General features: G+C 39.9%; 1 protein-coding gene across 5 annotated transcripts in view; it reads left to right on the forward strand.

Annotated features, from left to right (window-relative positions):
• Positions 1–14,783: 14,783 nt before the first annotated feature.
• Positions 14,784–16,102, forward strand: part of LOC140477171 (small glutamine-rich tetratricopeptide repeat-containing protein beta-like) — a 62,089-nt gene continuing 60,770 nt past the window's right edge. For 3 of the 5 annotated variants that reach the window (XM_072570586.1, XM_072570615.1, XM_072570624.1), the window contains exon 1: positions 14,784–14,864. The gene's annotated coding sequence lies outside the window, so the exon portion shown is untranslated. Of the gene's footprint in view, positions 14,886–16,102 lie in introns of all 5 variants that reach the window. The other 2 variants (XM_072570596.1, XM_072570605.1) reach the window with 2 other exon arrangements.

Genomic DNA, 16,102 nt, shown 5'->3' on the forward strand with positions numbered 1-16,102 from the left:
GACAATTCTGAAGTTTGACAATGCTTTCAGTGAAGACATTACTCCTCAGCTCAGTCCTAAATAATTTACTCTTTAACATGTGATTCTGCCCCACCACTTTGATTCCACTGTCAGGGCAAACAACCTCTCAATATCTACTCTGTCAAACCCCTTCACAATTTTGTAATTTTCAATTAGCTCACTGCTTGTTCATCTCATTTCATCAAACAGCAGACTGGGATTTATGATTCTGAGAAGGACATCTGAACTGTTTCTGTGCTGTTTGACTATGATTTCCTAACACAACCCGCCATTACATGAAGGATCTTAGCGGTTTCTGGTTACCTAAGCCTTTGAGTATTTTTCATTGGTGCTCCTTCTGATGAGAAAACATGATACCGAGAAAGAGCAAGGCTGATGACCTCCTGTATCGATAAATACTGTTGGGAGACAATTTCCTTCCCGAGCTGCAGGAGGAGCACAAGCCTTGTATGTGACACCCATTGGCGAAACTTGTGCAGTTTGTGTAGCAGTGTGATAATAACTGGACATAATTAATACAATTCCGAATTTCCTGCGCAAAATTCGGACTGATTCTTCGTACTAGATCTGAACAAAGTGGTGTCAGTTTCTTGTACTCCGCAGTCGCATCAAACAGTAAGCCATAAAAGCGATTTCAGCATCAATGCCAGAACAGGATTCACTCCTAATGAACTCAGAAAAAAGATCCGAGCGTCCATATGAAATGCACACGCTAGAAAATTAAGGAATTCTGTGCTTCTGAACGTAGGAATAAATAGAAATGTTATTTTCCGTTACGTTGAAAAATTTACACAAGTCACATCCATCACCATCGAAAACTGAGGTACAAATCATTCTTAGGAGATTCACAAAGTTAAAATGTCCCCTGTTTGCTGACAAATCGCAACATCGGAACGACAAATGGCGATTTAATCCTCGTACCATATACCTTCCTTGGCCCATATACCTTTGTTTTACAAATGTCTATCAGCCTCAGATTTAAAATTAAGAATTGATTTTGCATCAATTGCTATTGATGGAAGAATTTCAAACTTCAACCATACTTTGTGTAGAAGTCTTCCCTAATTTCACTGCTGAAAGGTCTGGCTCTAATTATTGGATTGTGTCTCATGGTCCTAAACTCACTTATCAGTGAAAGTAGTCTCCCACTATCCAGCCTATCGATTCTCCTTAATATCTGGAAAATTTCAAACAAATGTTCTAAATTCCAAGGAATACTCACTTTTGTATTCTAATCTGGCAATTTAGCTGTCGGAGACAACATACTACCTGGCCAAACAACAATTCATTTCCTCCAAAACCAATATATATTACCAAAGGTGTGATGCCGAAATTTACTCACAATACTCTAGGTTTAGCCACTGTTTTGATGATTTAAAGCATGACTTCTCCTGTCTTATGTTTGAGATATAATGGCCATCATTCATGAGCATTATTAATTGTTTTCCGAACATGTTTATTACAACTACTGATTTATGCACTTGAAACCCCAAGAATAGTACAACTTTAATTATTTATAGCAGTTCAGAAAGTACCCGGTTCCACCTTTTTAAGACTAAAATCTATTTGCTAGTTTTGATTGTTCACTTAATCTCTTCAGGTCTCTTTACAATTTTGCATTTCCAGCTACAATCCCAAGTATCTTCACATCAGCAAAGTTGATTATGTGGTTTTCCAGGACATCTCAGCAGGAGCATCTCGGTTTGTGTACTTTTCCCATACATCATCAGTTGCTTTATTGATAATCTTTCCTCCAGCAAAAGGGCAGTGGATGGGATGTCTATTGATGGCTGCACAATATTCAATAATATCCATGACTGTTTAGATACCGAAGCAGTCCATGCCCAAATGCAGCAGGCAATGAACAATGTTTAGACTTGGGCTGATAAGTTGCAAGTAACATTCATGGCACACAAGTGCCGGACAGTGATTGCATCCAAAAGGGGAGAATCTGTTTACCAACCATTGAAATCCAATGGCATTATCATTGCTCAATATAGCTATCAAAATCCTGGAGATTATCATTGATTATAAACTGACTTGGACTAGACATAGAGTACAGGAGTTAACAGGTCATGTTGCAGCTGTACAGGACATTGGTTAGGTCACTTTTGGAATACTGTGTGCAATTCTGGTCTCCCTCTTATCAGAAGGATGTTGTGAAAATTGAAAAGGTTCAGAAAATATTTACAAGAATGCTGCCAGGGTTGGAGGGTTTCAGCGATTGGGAGATGCTGAAAAGGCTGGGGCAGGTTTCCCTGGAGCATCGGAAGCTAAAGGGTGACCTTGTACAGGTTTATAAAATTATGAGGGGCATAAATAGGGTAAATAGACAAGGTCTTCTTCCTGGGTTAGGGGAGTCCAGACCTAGAGGGCACAGGTTTAGGGTGAGATGGGAAAGATTAAAAAGGGATCTAAGGGGCACTCTTTTCAAGCAAAGGGTGGTGTGTGTATGGAATGAGCTGGCAGAGGAAGTGGTGGTGCCTGGTACATTTACAGCTTTTAAAAGACATCTGGATGGGTATGTGATTGGAAGGGTTTAGAGTAATATGGGCTAAATGGGACTAAATTAATTTACGATATCTGGTCAGCATGGATGAGTTGGACCAAAGGATCTGTTCCCGTGCTGTACATCTCTATGAATCTATGACTCTATGTGAATACTGTGGCTATAAGAACAGGTCAGTGGCTGGGATGTCTGGGAGTGAATCATCTTCTGATTTCGCAAAGCTTGATAAGACACAAATTTGGATAATGATGGAATTCTTTCCAATTGGCTCAATGAGTGCATCTCCAACAACAATCATGAACCATGACTACCATCTCAGACAAAGCAATCTGCTTGATCAGAACCCTAACCACCAACCTAAGCATTCATTTCTTCTATCACTGATGTGAAGTGACACCATTGTACACTATATACAAGTAACATTGCAGCAACCCAGTAAGAGTCCTCACAAAAATGCAATCTCTACAGCAGGGAGACAGCAACTGCACAGGACACCACTAGTCCCAAGTTTCCCTCCAAGCCACACATCTTCCTGGCTTGAAACCATAACATCATTTCTTCATAGTCACTGATTCTGACACAATATTCTGAAACTTATTCCCAAACATGAATTGCAGCACTTCAAGGTCATTGTCACAAGGGCAATTAGGGATGGGCATCAGCTGCTCACATTGTTAATGATGTCCATATCCTGTGAATGAATGAAATGAAAAAAAAGTACTGTTAGCTTCATGGGAGAGTCTTGTTGCATCCAAGTTCCAAATGGATGAATTGGGAGTTCAGAGTCAGGTATATGGCCTGGCTTTATGGCTTGATGCTCGACAAGCTGGTTTGAGAAAGGGCTCTGCTGTTAGACAATCTTGCTACCCAGTTTATAGGACATTGCAAAGATATCTCTAGTAGTTCTTCTCTAGTATTTTGAGCTGTCTGCTGTAGGTTTTCCAAATCACTGAAGCATAAAGGAAGGTGAAGATCATTGCTAACTAGTTAGCCTTGACTCTAGCCTCAAGGTTTAGAGCCTGATCCTCAAGACTCTCTTCCTGCATTGGTTGTGGCTGAGTTGATATATTGGAGATAATGACGAACATAATCGTTTATATCCACCATCATAAAAAAAAATGGCCCCCAAGAAACAGAAAATAGTTACCCTGCCTCTGGAATCTGACATGCCATGCACTCTAGACATTTCATTAGGGACAAAGTTCAGCAAGAATGGTTTCTCCTGAAATGCATTTGCATACACACTTTTAATGTTTGTAATGACTAATATTGATAACCAAGGTACTCTTCAATAATAATCCTATCAGCAGTAACTTTTGCTAAATATTTAATTTATGTGAGATGCATAATAAGTGCATTTTGAATGTATATCTGAATTAATGAGTTGGATAGGGTCAGGATAACACAAAGTAAAATTCTTGTGAATTCAGTATCTCAAGCCCTCGATGCCTTCCTGTTACAACTTAAAAGCAGTTTTAGCAAATAATTTGTTCTTTATCAATTTGAACAATCACAGTCTAAAATGGCAGGAATACAAAGCAGTACTAAGTTTGTACGTATGAAATCAGTAATCCATTTACTTAAAGCATAGTTAGTACTACTTTAAGATAGATATGAATTCAAATATTTCCTTTTTTATTTACTTATTGCTTTGAATACAAACTTAAAGGCTAGCTTTATTCTTTATTCTGGTGTTTATTCTTTACAATGAAGTCAACAATGTTTTCTTATCTGTTTCTTCTCAATTTATATATCAAAAAGCTGTGACATTTGGTTTCAAGATTCATCAGCATGCATTCATCAAGCTTTCCGTGTGAAAATCTACTTGTTAAACATTATTGTTTAGATGATGCAGGTGACGATAGGTGGCACTGTAACAGGATTTCTGAAGTAATTAAGTTCTGATTCTGCTTCATTTTGTTTCTGACAATTGGACAGATTTTTTTCATTATATATACAGATGTACATTTTGCTTAGCCAACCAGGACCAATAAATGCAGAAAAGAATGATAAGAAGCCAAATACATTTGAGCAATAAATATTTTGGCATAGGTGAGGAAATATGAACCATGCCCAATGTAAGTTTATAAACTCATTGCCCTTACTTTCTTCCAGTAGCTCCAGTGCTTCTCCTCCTCACTCAGACATTTTCTTTTTGCAGAAACTTTCTGGCTGACTCGATCCTACATTTCTAGACCAGTGGACATTATTTATTGGCCGCCCTTCAAAACACAAGCTACTGTTTTTCCATAAACTATATTCAACCATACAGACTCCTACTTTCTTGGTTCTAACTTAGAATCGCATTGTGAGTTTTGAGAAGATTTGTAGCTCAGGTTGAGGTTTTGGATGTAGATTTGCTCGCTGAGCTGCAAGGTTCATTTCCAGGTGTTTTGTTACCTCACTAGGTAACATCTTCAGTGGGCCTCAGACGAAGCAATCCTGAAAATTCCTGCTTTCTATTTATGGGTTTGGGTTTCTGTGGATTGGTGATGTCATTTCATGTGGTGATGTTACTCCCTGTGGTGAAGTCACTTCCTGTTCCTTTTCTCAGGGGGTGGTAGATGGGGTCTAACTCGATGTGTTTGTTGATAGAGTTCCAGTTGGAATGCCATGCTTCTCGGAATTCTCATGCGTGTCTTTGTTTGGCTTGTCCTAGGATGGATGTGTTGTCCCAGTCGGAGTGGTGTCCTTCCTCATCCGTATGTGAGGATACTAGTGAGAGAGGGTCAACAAACACATCGAGACGCTCCAGGGAAAACTGTCCCAGCCTATTCAGCCTCCTCCTACTATCCTGACCATCAATTCCGCACTTCCTGCAAAAGAATCTTCACTTTTTGTAGCTTGATTGTGAACTGAAATAGGAAAATAACACTTCTTAAATGTTTTTAAAATATTGCTACATTATTTAAAAGTAAGTAATGTTACACTCATCATAAGTACAGTTTATACTGTTGTTTGTCCAAACAGTAGTGGAAGACTATTTTGCAGATAAGCTGAAGCCAAGGATTTGAATGAATGGATCTTTGGCTGGCAACAAGTAGCTGACTGGTCTGTGGACTAGTGACCAGTTATTGATGAAAATGACCTTCTGTCTGCCAACAACTATGTGATTTGCTCCCAGGCAGTTGTCCAATTTGGAGATGTGAATGTATGAGAAAAACAACTGGATCTTTGCAAAGACAAGAGCTGCCCCTTTGTAGTAAAATGAACCTCAAGTCTGAAGATAGCCTGTTTATTTTCCCCTTCCAGTTGCTGTATTCTACAATTGTAAATTAATAAATTAAAGACCTTTCTAAGTGTGAACCAGTCATGCTGTGCCTCTTGCAAACAAATGAAAGTAACTGTGGAAAAGACATCAAGAAACAGCGTTCTGATCAGCAAAAAAGTTCATCTCAGCAAACACTGCGGATAGGACCATGCAACTGCCATTTGCAGTCTTTCCCTCCACTGATAAGTAACTTAAAGAAATTAGAAATAGTGGTCGTCCTTTGATTGATCTGTGGTTTGGCTGTAATGTTTACAGCTATTTTCTTTACTGGTTTCAAATGGACATATCATTTAAGATATAATGCAGTTGAAATTCCTTAGAGGTTTCATGTGTTTCTGTCCATAATTTTAGTAGGAGAGCCATAGTAATGCTTGATAAGTGGTTGAATTTTCATCTTCCCTTTCAGTGTTGTTTCACATAGCATAGGTCTGACCCACAATACACTATGAGACATGGTGATCTGCCAAGCCATCTTTCACCTTAACTGAATGTTGAATTCTTCACTGGGACACAACATACGTCAACCATTAAAAGGGGGGGAAACATACTTAATGTCATTTTTAACCTGAAGATCAACTTTGGCTATCAAGTTGGTCATAGACTTTCAGTGTGCAAATACCAAGTGTCATGGTGTGCTAAGGTTCTACCTGTCCCTGGTGTTTGGAAGGATCAGTTTGGCCATAATTGCCATTAACTGCACCATTCAGTTGGAACATGCTGTACCACCTGGCCCTCAAGGAAAGGTTAATGCACAAAACCACCTTTGACTACAAGTCCGTCAATCAGTGGTCTGCACGTCACCTTCCCAAAGTCCTTCGGGAAGAGGAGATAATATCAGATGGCTCTGGGAGTAGATTATCAGAGTAGAATGTCGCACTGTCAGAACTTTCAAACAAGCACCAAGATAAAGATTTGATGGCACAAGAAGGGTCCTCCCAAATGGATCCTCCTTGCAGGCCCAGTGTCTCACTCCATCTAACCTTACTCTTAAAGTAACAATGATGGGGACAAGACCATCATTCATCTTCTTCAGGAATGCCTGTGCAAGGTAGGTCTGAAAAAAAAGATCAAAAGAGAAAATGCTGGAAAATTTCAGCAGGTCTGCTAGCATCTATAAGAAGAGAAAAAAGCTGACGTTTCAAGTCTAACTGACCCTTTGTCAAAAAAAAAATGCAGTGGTTAAATCAAGTTTCATCCTGAGCAGTTTCATAACATTTGAATCTATGCTCTGCAGGCTGTTTTCAGGGATAAAACAAAAGACAGCCATCAACTGCTGATGGAGTACCATTAACTTAATGACAGACACTCTTTGGTTTACCCAAATCTTGTTTGTCTTCCAATGCAAAAACCTGCTGAGGACTAAGTAATACAGATTGGTCCATTCCAAGGTCCAGGACTACATGCTGAGGAATGCACTAAGGTTTGGGTCAACTGCTGCAAAGTCAAAATGGTGAAAGGTCACTATCTATAACCCTCCCACCCTGTAACTAAAGTTGTGGAACCCCATACCAAACCTCTCAGGCTATATGAAATGCATGTTGCAAGTATTAACAGTAAGTATAAATGTAATAGACAGATGCAAATGAAAATAATTTGCATTTCCCTTTTAGTAGTGACAACTTGAATGGTTTCATGATGTATTTTTCTAAAATTTACAAATAAGCTATACATTGATTAAAAAAAAAACAAGTACATGTGCAAGGGCAAGGGCATCTAATTGTTGAAATTCTAATTATCAGTCAACAGAAGACCTGGTGTCAAATTGGAGGTCAAGAGAAGTTTAGCCTCTGTTCTTATCACAAATTAGCTCTCAATGGAAGGTGGGTCCAGGCAGGATGAGACTTCACTTTTGAGGAGCTCATAAACATTATTGGGAGATGAACTATTGTTAAAAAGCAATATAGAAGATGGATACTATACCTTCACAAAATGGGAAGTTAGATGGCTTCCTTTGTGGTTTTGGTATGGACAGAGACAGACATGTCTGAACTGGTCTCTGGAAAACTATTTAAAATGCAAATGACCTTCGCTCATTCTATTTAAGTACCTTTCACCATTGCAATGGAAGAAACTTAAAACAAGAATCACAACAAGACCTGTCAGCTTCACGTAAATGGAATGTCAAATGCAGTCATTCAGGAAGATAATCATAGTTGGAATGTTAATATGATATTGTGTAAGGACAATAGAATACATTGATAATGTTGTCACATGACTGAAATGGAGTAGATGTTATGAAAAATAGGTATTTATCCTTTCACTTGATTTAAAGTATAAGAAAGCCTGTCTGTTCTTTCAAAGTAATAGCCCTCAAAAGTGATATTCACTTTTTCTCTAAAAATACACCTTATTGTTGTTAGCTGAGAGATGAGGAAAGGGGAAATTGCACATATTCCTTCCTGTCCATAACAAATCTATTTTGGATGGCCCAGATTACTGTGCATTGGTCATTTAGAAACATAGAGACACAGAAAGTAGAAGCAGGAATTGGTCATTCGGCCCTTTGAATCTACTCTGCTATTCAATATGATTGCATCTAATCATCCAATTAAGTATTATATTCCCACTTTCTCTCTTTATATTTTGCTTGCTTTAGCCCTAAGAACCAAATCTATCTCCCTTTTGAAAACATTTGGTGTTTTGGTCTCAACTGCTTTCTGTAGCAGATAATTCCAAAGATTCACCGCTCTCAAGGTGAAGACATTTCTGCTCATCACAATCCTAAACGTGCCTACATATCCTTAAACTGTCATGATTTGGAGATGCCAGTGTTGGACTGGGGTGTACAAAGTTAAAAATCACACAACACCAGTTATAGTCCAACAGGTTTAATTGGAAGCACACTAGCTTTCGGAGCGACGCTCCTTCATTTCGGAGAATGCAATTTTAAAAAAAAAGGTTTTGTGATTTACACATGAAAGAAGTGAAACTATCACTGTATTCTAACAGATGAAAGGCTTAGATGATTCTAACAGACAATCAATTTTTCAATGTATAATTTCAGTTACATCACACTGTAAATTTTTACTATAAATTCTGTGTTACGATCGAGCCCTCCACTATCACCTGATAAAGGAACTTCGCTCTGAAAGCTAGTGTGCTTCCAATTAAACCTGTTGGACTATAACCTGGTGTTGTGTGATTTTATCCTTAAACTGTGACCTTTAGTTCTGGACTCCACATTATTCAGCAACACCCTTCCTGTGTTTATCCTGTCCAGTCATGTCAGAATTTTGTGGGTTTCAAGAGATCCTCATTTTTCTAAACTGAAGTCAATATAGTCTAAATGATCCAGTTCCTTTTGATATGTCAATCCTGCCATCCCAAGAATCATTCTGGTAAGCCGTTATTGCATTCCCTCTACAGCCAGAATATCCTCCCTCAAATAAGGAGACCAAAATTACATAATACTCCAGGTGTTGTTGCACCAAGGTCCTGTACAGTTGCAGCAAGATATTGTGTTCCTGTACTCAAATCTTCTCACTATGAAGTCCTGCTGCACCTGGATGCTTACTTTCAGTGGCTGGTATATAAACACACTTAGGCTCCATTACATATCTGCCTTTACTCATCTGTTGTCTTTCTCATCTCTTTAGTTTTTGCAAGGAAAGTGGATGACCTTGCCCCATACAATAACTTTTTTTTTCTGCAAGAGGATCCCAGGTGCATTCATCAGGTATTGCCTGTAATGGCCCCTGCTTAGTGACTGCATAAGTCTTCGGTAGGCTGTAGCGTCGATCATGGCTGATGTCATCCCACTTAACGCATATTAAATTAAATTTTGGACATAGTGTGTTTTTGATGAAATATAAAGTATATCATGGGTTAATTACCAGAGCTCCAGAGTTTCAAGAGACTTTTCTAACTTGGCAGCAAAAATCACAGAGCTGCTAAAGCAAAGAGTGGCTTGGAATTTTGATGAAATTTCCCAAAGGGAAATGGGTTAGCCAGTAAAGCTGTTAACTGTATTTGAGGTGATGTGGTTTGTTAGTACATTCCAGAGCGAAGTTGGATATAATGCAAGAATGACTTCAAGTGATTGAGCACGGCAGGAGCCCTAGTTGGCTAGACAACATATTCTCCTAATCCTCACACCGAAGGGGAAAGTAGTGGTTCATTTTGATTGTGAGTTGGTGAGCCAATCTTTGACACAGAATTCGGAAAGGTCATCTTTTTCAGGACCCTTTGGAAAGTACAGTCTGTAGGAGTTTGCAGTATTTGAAACATTTGGATTTTAGCAAACTCTCAGTGCCAGGCATAATATGGACCAGGAGCCTTTCGTGAGATGGCCCTTCCTGGTAAATGACTCATCAATAAACCAGTAAACATACTGCCTTGTATGAAAATTCTTATATACAAAATTTGTACATGTAAACGATGATCAGTCATGGATTTAAACTGACAATAGTTGATAAGGTCAGTGCTATGGATAGTCTGATAAGCATCTGATGATTTGAAAGATTTTTGGACAAAATGCTAGGCATATTTAAAAAGAACATTAAAGAAAATCACAAAACAAAATCACAATCACAAACCTTGCATCAGCTAATAATTGGCTATGCAAATGTTCCAGAATACTGAGGGAGGTGAGGGACGAAATTGCTGGGATCTTGTATGAGATCTTCATATCCTCTTTAGTCACAGGAGAGGTGCCAGAGTTCTGGAGAATAGCCAATAGTGTTCTTTTGTTTAAGAAGGGCAACAGGAATAATCTGTTAATTTACAGGCTGATGAGCCTTACATTAATAGTAGGGAAGTTATTGAAGAAGATTCTTATTCATATTTGGGAAAATATGGGCTTGTTAGAACAGGCTGCAGGGTTTTTAAGAGTCTGACGAACTTGATTGAGGTTTTTTTGAGGAAGTGACAAAGTTGATTGATGAGGACAGAGCAGTGGATTTTTGTTTACATGGACTTTGACAAGATCTTTGACAAGGTCCCTTATGGATGCTGATACAGAAGGTGAAGTCACATGGGATCCATGGTAATCTGGTAAAATGCTTGGTCATAGAAAACAGAGGATGGCAGTGGAAGTGTGTTGTTCTGACTGGTGATTTGTGACCAGTAGTGCTTTGCAAGGATCTGACCTGGGACCAGTGATGTTTGTAATTACTAGAAACGATTTGAAAGGGAACGCAAGTGGCCTGATTTGTAAGTTTGCAGATAACGCTATGGATAGTGAGGAGGATTGCCAGAGGATACAGGAGGAGAAGATAGGCTGGAGTTTTGGGCAGAGAAATGACAGATGGAACTTAATCCAGACAAATGTGAGGCAATGCGTTTTGGAAGATGTAATACAGTTGGGAAGCATACAGTAAATGGCAGAAACCTTCGAACCATTAACATACAGAGGGATCTAGGCATACCAGTCTACAGTTCCCTGAGAGTGGCAACACAAGTGAATGAGGTGGTCAATAAAGCATATGGCAGGCTTACCTTCATTGGTCAGGGCACGGTGTATAAAAATTGGCAAATCATGTTGCAGCTGTATAAAATTTTAGTGAGGCCACATTTTGAATATTATTTAGAGTTTTGGTTGCCACACTATCAGAAGCAGGTAGAGGCTTTGAAGAGGGTACAGAAACGACTTATCAGGATGTTGCCTGGTTTGGAAGGTATGAGCTAAGAGGAGAGATTGGACAAACTCGGTTGAATATTGGAGGCTGAAGGGAGACCTGATAGAGGTTTACAAAATTATGAGACGCTTGGATGGAAGGGATAATCAGAGTCATTTTCCCAGGTTAGAAACATCAATTTCTGGAGAACATAGGTTTATGGTAAAAGTGAGAAAGTTTAAAGGAGATGTGAGAGGCATTTCTTACAAAGTGCCTGGAAATCAAGAGGTAGAAACAGATACAAAGGCAAGATTTAAGAGACATCTTGATAGATAAATGAATAGGCAGGGAACAGAGGGATGTGAACTGCATAGAAGCAAAACGTTTTTAGTTCAGAAAAGGCATCATGTGTCAACTCAGGCCCAATAAGCCTGTTCCTGTGATGCACTTTTGTTTGTTATATACCATGCTAGCAAAAGTTTGTCAGACATCAATTAATTCCCATTTGTAAACCTACTGCCCATTTTAAATTTTGAGGGTCTCCAGCATGCTGCTAATGCACTATCCACAATAAAAATGTGATTCATAGGCTTTAAGCTTTTACAAAATTAAGTGAACATCAGTTATAGTTTAATTCCATTTAATTTAAATTATACTTCTGGCACTCAAGTAGATGGATTGCTTTTACAATTCCAGTCAGATGGTGATAATGGCATTGAAAAGCAATCAATCGATAATTTCAATTCTTTTACCGTACTAAACTATGGTAACTTCCAGGTGATAAAATATGAATTCATTGATATTTATTATCACTTTTTGAGACTGGTTTTAATTGTATGAACTGATCTTTAGTGTTCTGAAATCAGACAGCTAAATTTACCTCCTTGTTTCTGCACCCAAATTCTTATTGCCACTTTGTTTGGTACTTCCCAATAGCAATGTAGATGGCTTCCTGTACTAGAGACAAGGAGAAAGTGAGGACTGCAGATGTTGGAGATCTATCACCATCACCACCCCCGCCCCCACCACTTGCATCTACCTATCACCTTCCCAGCTATCTTCCCACCGCCCCACCCCCTCCTCTTTGTCTCTCAGTCCCCTTCCCACTCCCACACGTTCTTGATGAAGGGTGTTTGCCCAAAAAGTTAATTCTCCTGCTCCTCAGAAGATGCCTGACCTGCTGTGATTTTCCAGCACTACACTTTTCAATTCTGTACCAGGAACAGCCTTATTTGTAAAAGCATGGTTCTGTAATGTACGCAAAATATTTTTGCAATGTTTGAATTTTATTGAATAGACCATGTGATCTGCATGTTTTGGTAACAGGCAACCTAACCAGTGGTTCCATTCCATTTTATGTTGCAATACTATACCTTTAGAAATTAAATGTACAGATAGTATCCAAAGTGCCACATTACTCATAGAAACAGGAGTAAGACATAGAGTCCCTCCAGCCTATTCCACCATCCAATGAGATCATGGCTGATCTGTGACCTAATTCCATATACCTGCTTTATCCCTTAATACTTTTACAAAACAACAATGTCTTTATCTCAGATATAAAATTAATAACCGATCTGGCATCAACTGCCTGTAGTGGAAGAGAGTTCCAAAACACTACCATGCTTTGAGTGTAGAAGGCTTCCTAACATCTCTCCTTAAGAGTCTAGCCTTAAATTTTAGACAATGCGTCATAGTTCTAGAGTCTCCATCCAGTGGAAATAGTTTATCCTTATCTCTCTGTCTTTTCCTGTTCAGATCTTGGAGACTTTGACCAGATCACCCCTTAATCTTCTAAATTCTAGAGAAAACAACCTATTTTGTGTTATTTCCCCTCATAACTTAACTCTTGAAGTCCCAGAATCATTTTTGTAACATGTATTGTACTCCCTCTAAGGCTAATATATCCTTTTGAAGATGTGGTGCCCAGATGTGTTCACAGTACTTCAAGTAGGGTCTAACAAGGGTTTTGTCTTGCTGCAGCATAATTTCTGCATCCCTGTACTCCAGTCCTCTAGATATAAAGGCCAGATTCCATTAGCCTTCCTGATTAATATAGAACATAGACATTATAGGGAGAGGCTGAATAAACTGGGGCTATTTTCCCTGGAGCATCTTAAGCTAAGGTGTGACCTTATAGAGTTTTATAAAATTATAATGGCTAAGGTAAATAGACAAGGTCTTTTCCTTGGATTGGGGGAATCCAAAACTAGAGGGCATAGGTTTAAGGTGAGTAGGGCAAGATTTAAAAGGAACCTAACAGGCAACTTTTTCACACAGAGGATGGTGCATGTATGGACTGAGCAGCCAGAGGAAGTGGTGGAGGTTAGTACAATAACAATATTTAAAAGGCATCTGGATGGGTATATGAATAGGAAGGGTTTAGAGAGATACAGGCCAAATGCTGGCAAATGAGACTAGATTAATTTAGGATATCTAGTTGGCACGGATGAATTGGAACCATGAGTTTGTCTCTGTGCTGTATATCTCTGGGACTCTATAACTCTAAATTCTACACTACAATCTGTGCAAGGTATATTAGATCACGGCACATGTAGTGAAAAATGTATTTAGAGTCATAGAGTCATAGTGATGTACAGCATGGAAACAGGCCCTTTGGTCCAACCCGTCTATGCCGACCAGATATCTCAACCCAATCTATCCCACCTGCCAGCACCCGACACATATCCCTCCACACCCTTCCTATTCATATTCCCATATACTATGTTTAAAACTGTGATTATTTCAAATTTCTGACAAGCACAAGGCATAGATTAAAGCAACGACTCAAAGTCAAGAAAGGTGAAGGTTTAGGAAGGATCTTGGAGGGGTCAGTAAATGATAAACTCTCCTCGTGGAACCACAAAGACATTAGCAATGCTTCCAGTCTCCCTGACCATGGTCACCTCCACCTAAACCACACAGCTAAATTGGAAGCACTTCTGGAGCTGAAGAATACGTTTGTTTAGCTCCTCTGGTTCGCCCATATACTGTACGTCTATCTTACTCCTGTGTTCCAGTTGGTATGTATATGCATCATAACTTGATATTACAGCAAAATGCTCTGAATCCATAGTAAATGCTCTGCTATGAATGCTCATCAGGCACAAAATCCATTTTTGTCCTCATATTGATACCGTAAATTTCATACAGTAAATCTGCAGTTGCTGTTTCTGATCAAACACCCCCCAATAAATCCTTCCAATTGGCCACTGACAGCAGGTTAAGTTGCCCTTTGCCTGCAGGAACGTTATTCCACGTACAGCTTAGTTTTTGCACAAAGCGATAAAACAATATCTACTTCAAAGACAGAAACCGACAATCAAGGTGTCACCCTGCCCCCACAGCTGTCACTCTGTGCGGCTGTGGAGAGATGGAAGCTTCGGCACAATTTCAGCTCCGCCTGGCTGCGGCAGTGCGCCTGCGCTCCCAACCAGCTGTGGAACTTCGTGTTGGTCAGCTCGAGCTCGGAGAGACCGCGAGGAGGAACGGTTAACGGCAGGGGCAGGTACCGGGGAGCAGGGTAGTGGTAAATGCTGCGGCCTTGGGGTGGGGGGTGGTGGAGAGGAACGGCAGATGCAGGGAAAGGGCTGGTGGGCGGCGGGTACCGTGCCCAGGGGCGGATTGGGATGAGGATGGATGGATGGATGGATGGGTGGGTGGTTGGTTGGTTGGTTAGATAGATAGATAGATAGATAGATAGATGAGAGGGATACAAGGAGGGGATCAGGGAAGAGCGACTGGGACTTGGGATTAAAAATTGTAGGTGTCAGTCGAGAGGTAGAGGTAGGTGGTGGGAGTGAAGAGGGATGTCAGGGCTGGTGGGGTAAGGATACTGGGGATAAGGGCGGTGGGAGGGAGGGATACCTTGGGAATGGGTATTATGTGAAGAAAAACTTGAGAAGGATGGATACTGGGTGAGATGCAGGGATAATGGGGCAAGGGGTGGATACCAGGGGAAGGGAATGAGGGAAGCCCAGCCTGGTGATGGTGAGGAGAGGAAGTGAAACACAGGAGAATAAGTTTGTGGGGAAGAGTAATATTGGGTAGGTGGGGTCAGGAGGTATGGTTGAGAAGAGTTGGAGGGGTACAGGATACATAATAATAGATAGAGGCTTGTTGGGGAAATGGGATATATGAAGGTGGGGTGAAGGGGACAAGGGATGCATTTTTAAGACGAGAGATTTTAAAGAGACATGAGCAATTTTTTAACATTTTAAAATCATGTATGGAATGAATTTCTAGAGGTAGTGGTGGATGCAGGTACAATTACAATGTTTAAGTACATGAATAAGAAATGTTTGGAGTAATGTAGGCTAAGTGCAAGTAGGTGGGACTAGTTTAGTTTGGGATTCTGGTCAGCATGGACTAGTTGGACCGAAGAGTCTGTTTGACTATGAATTCCTAGCCTCAGTTTCTGGTCAATGGTAATCCCCCAGTTGGTGATGGTAGGTGCAGGAAGCAAAGAGGTGGTTTAGGGATGTACTACCATTGAACATAAGAGCAGTAGGTAGATTCTGTCTTGTTGGAGATTATCATTGCCTGCTGTTTTTGTTGCATGCATATTACTTACCTCTTATCAACCCAACACTGGATGATGTTCAGGTTTTGGTACATAATCACGCATTATCTGAGAAGTTGTGAATGGTACTGAACATTGTGTAAAGATGAGCAAACATCCCACTGACCTTTTATGATTGGAAGGAAGGTCATTGATGAATCAGCTGGAAATAGTTGGGCCTTGGG

Source organism: Chiloscyllium punctatum, chromosome 1 (genome assembly GCF_047496795.1).
Source record: "Chiloscyllium punctatum isolate Juve2018m chromosome 1, sChiPun1.3, whole genome shotgun sequence".
Classification (NCBI taxonomy): Eukaryota; Metazoa; Chordata; class Chondrichthyes; order Orectolobiformes; family Hemiscylliidae; genus Chiloscyllium; species Chiloscyllium punctatum.